Here is a 3,738-nt window from a genome sequence, read left to right as displayed (position 1 = left end):
GGGCAGTGAGGGTCAAATCGTTCACTGTCTTGGAGTCAAGTACGGGTGGGTCCTGCTGGCTCAGGGCAGTCCTTGTCGCTTGATGGGGCAGTTTCACTCGGGCAGGGCGTGCTCTGCCGGTGGGGTCTCCCACCTGAGCCAAGAGCCGCGCTGGAAAGAAGAACCCAACCGAAAAGCTTGAGGTCCAAATGGAGACAGCTGAAGTCCTCACACGCCCCAGTGAATGAACACCAGCCGGAATGTTCTCCCTTTCCTTGTCATCTCCAGATACTTCTACAGCCTGTGTTGCTGTTTAATTAAGACTGTTATTAATTATTTTTTGTAGCAGTTTTAGGTTTACAGGAGAACATTCCTTGCCCCCCTCCCCCCTTCTTTACAGCCTGGGGCATCCCATCCACCTCGCCCGGGAGGCTTGCCTTTTCTGCCGATTATCTCAGAGCTCTGTCTACATCCTGCACATCCAGAGCCTCATTCATTGGCTTCAGCCTCTGAAAGACGTTTATTAAGTGCCAGTGAACAGCTCTACTTTTCATCTACTAAACACAAGGCGAAATTGTTGTTGCCTGGTGTTTAGGGTAGACGGAGGCCAGTGAGCTCTAACCCAAGGCCCGTTTCTTTTCACCAAAGACTTTCCAAATGCCCGCTTCTAAATGGGAATTAGCCTAGGTAATATATCGTGAGGCCTTGTAACTGCTTCTTATAGATGAAATCTCTCTGATGCACAAGTCACAAGACGTTGGTGTAAGTTGTTTTCCCCAAATGGAGCGGCCTGCGAACCTGAGTGGGACGCGGGCGTGCGCCTGCGCAGGTCAACAACGCCTCCAGCTTTCGCTCCCGCTCTGTAGCTTCCAGTCCCACCCCGGTCCATGCTCTCCCCAAAATCCAGTAAAGACTCAAGACCCCGTTTTCAGGGCAGGCAGATTTGAGATCCCACCCCCCCATCCCCCCCAGCCCCCTCCTCCTCGTTTAGCTGCCTTGCAAATTAAACTTTTTTCTTATTGCAAACCTGGTCTCAGTGTTTGGCTTTGCTGCCCACGGAGCCCTCGTTCCCTTGTTCAGTTACACTGATGATGTCAGGCACTGTGAGAGATGCTTGGGACCTAAAACTGAACCGAAGAGATAAAGCCCTTGTCTTTGGAGATCTGACATTCTAGTGGAGCAAGAGGGACAATAAACATAGTAGGTAAGGACACTATTTAGTGTGTTAGATGTGGTCGGTAGAAAAAGGAGAGCAGGGCAAGGGGGACCCGGAGTGGCCAGCGGGGCCAGGCTGCAGAGTGGGTGGGGAGCCATAGAGGCACTCTGAGGGGGACAGGGTCCCGGGCTGGGGAATGGCAGGGCTAGAGGTGAGTTGGTATCCCAGTGCGCCCGAATGAGTTAAGGCCGCGCCCCCCCCCCCCCCCCCCCCCAGCTAGGCACCTAGCATTTACCATCAGGAACATTGCAGCAGCAAACACTGGCAATCTGTCTGTCTGTCCATGTGCAGAATACCCGGAGAATCCACTCCTAGCAGTGAACTTCAACCCACTCAGAGAGAGATCATCCAGATGCCCTCCAAAGTCTCTGCACCAGGACCACGAGGTTCCCACAAAGAGCTGCCCTCCGGGAGTTCTCAAACGTGTACATTCTTCAGGCAGGTCACAAGGGCGCTCACATTCCACTAGGAAGGTTTCCAGAGCGGAGATCAGCTAATCCGCGACCGGGCCCCCAGGGCAGGCGCGGGAAGGTTCACGCCTGGGTGGTGGGTGGGCTGGGCTTCCTGGTGGGTCGCTGGGTAAATAAATGGATGAGGGGCTGGAGGCGCCGCTGCAGTTACCCATGGGAGCCACCAGAGGGCGCAGGGCCCCACCACCTCCGAAGATGAACCTTTTCCCGGGCATCTGGGGGACTAGGAGCTTCTCTCAAGGGGTCCTGTGGGGTCTAAAGTGCCAGGGTGAGGAAAAGGTGGGAGGTGGGAGGAAAGAGAGCGGGAGAGCGGGGAAAGGGAGACGTAAGTTTAGAGAGGGCTAGAGAGAGGAGCTTCAGAGTGTGCCTCTAAACCAGTTTGCTCTCTATAAGGGCCAGTCTCATGACGCAACCCCCATCAGAGGGACGGTGATCTCATATCTGTGAGTTGAATTCAAGAGCCCAGAACATAGTGGAGGAAAAAGTCACAGGATACATACGTACAGTATGATTCCATTTGTGTAAAAAAAAAATAATTCCACAGTAATCCCACAATAATCCACACCAAATAATCCCACACCAATCCCACAAATAAATGCTGCATAGTCATTTGGGCTGTGTGTGTGTGTGTGTGTGTGTGTGTGTGTGTGTGTGTGTGGTATTTACTGCATATACATCCATTGGAAAAAATCTAGAAGGAGGAATTTCAAATCGACAGCAGCAGTTACCTTTGGAATTGTGTGTGTGGAAGGAGTCAGGGAATGGGAAGGGTGATGAGGAGTGATCAAAGAGAACTTTAGCCTTAACTGAAATACTTTAATTTTCTAGGAGTCTAAACCCTGTTAGTTGTGTAGCCTAAAATTAAAAATTACTAAAAAAAAAATGAAGAAAAAGAAATAAAAGAAACCTCAAATGCCATCTTGTGTTGCACCAAGAGAGGTCTTACATGCAGCTCAAGGGAGGTGACAGCCTTCCCTCCTCTGCTCAGAACACACCTGGGACCTCCTTCCCTCTCCTTGGCTCTATCTTGTGTGAAGAGCAGTGACAGCTCAAGGGCATGCCAAAAGTTGAAAGTGGAAGAAATTGTGGTGTCATCTGAATGGGTGCAGATGGGGGATCATGTCCTTTACTCAAGCTGGAGTAACTGGGCTGGGAGGGGTATGTGTGACAAATGCATTCTTGCAGGCAGATTTCTGCCAGGTGCCCAGGGGCAGGATTCCAGGAGTGAAGGATGGTGGAAATTCCAGAGGCGTAGAGATTTCCCATCCAGGTATGTGGGGATGGTATGGACTAATTTGGGGATTTGGGAAGTGCTTTGACCCAGAATGTATGTAAGCCAAGGCAGCATGATGCTTTCTAGGAACTACAAATACCTAGGATGGACTCCTAGCATCCTATGGGAGGGTATGGGGGAGTCCCAGAAAAATGCCTTCAGTTCTGGAAAACAATAGCTGGGCGACCCGAAGGGATGGCTTTTGAGATAAAGATCAGACCTGAACCCTAGATGGGCCTCAGTATCTTCATCAGTAAAATGGGTGAGGGGTCGGTGTGGTCTCTGATTTTATCCAGCTGGGGGTCTTTCAGGGTCTCTTCCGGTCCCGGATCACTTTCAAACTGAGGACTTGCAGTTTTCCAATCGGCCAGCAGAGGTCGCCTTTTGACAGGCTAAGAAAAGAAAAGTCAAGCTGGTCTGAAGCAGGAACCTGAGCCTGGGATTCTTCCTTTATTTGCTTTTTCCCTTCCAGTAACTACTGAGTGAGATCAGCTCTGGTCCATGCACTGGGGATATGGCAAGGAGCAAGGTCTCTAAAATGGAGCTGCTATCTTCCCTCCCAACTCCTTTTTTTCCTTCCACACTCCACATCTCACCCCTTGGCAGATCTAGAATTGGGTGACTCTGTCCCCCTCCACTGTCACCACTGCTGGCCAGCCCCTTCATGTCCTGCCTGGCTGTCACAGTAGTCTCTTCACTGACAATCCCACTTCTGCCCTTTCTCCCCTTTCTCCCTTTCTTAGCCGAAGGGATGCCCTTGAAACACGTCAGAGCCTGTCCTGCTCAGCTCAGAAGCCTCT

General features: G+C 51.2%; 1 pseudogene; it reads right to left on the bottom strand.

Moving 5' to 3' along the window:
• Positions 1 to 2,540: 2,540 nt before the first annotated feature.
• Positions 2,541 to 2,658, bottom strand: LOC114220868 (U6atac minor spliceosomal RNA; annotated as a pseudogene).
• Between the last annotated feature and the right edge of the window lie 1,080 nt (positions 2,659 to 3,738).

This window comes from Eumetopias jubatus, unplaced genomic scaffold, assembly GCF_037043125.1.
Source record: "Eumetopias jubatus isolate StellerSeaLion01/CBP00866 unplaced genomic scaffold, mEumJub1_p1.0 scaffold_9, whole genome shotgun sequence".
Taxonomy (NCBI): Eukaryota; Metazoa; Chordata; class Mammalia; order Carnivora; family Otariidae; genus Eumetopias; species Eumetopias jubatus.
Note: the sequence above shows the minus strand (reverse complement) of the source record. Positions and strands in the feature narration are given on the sequence as shown.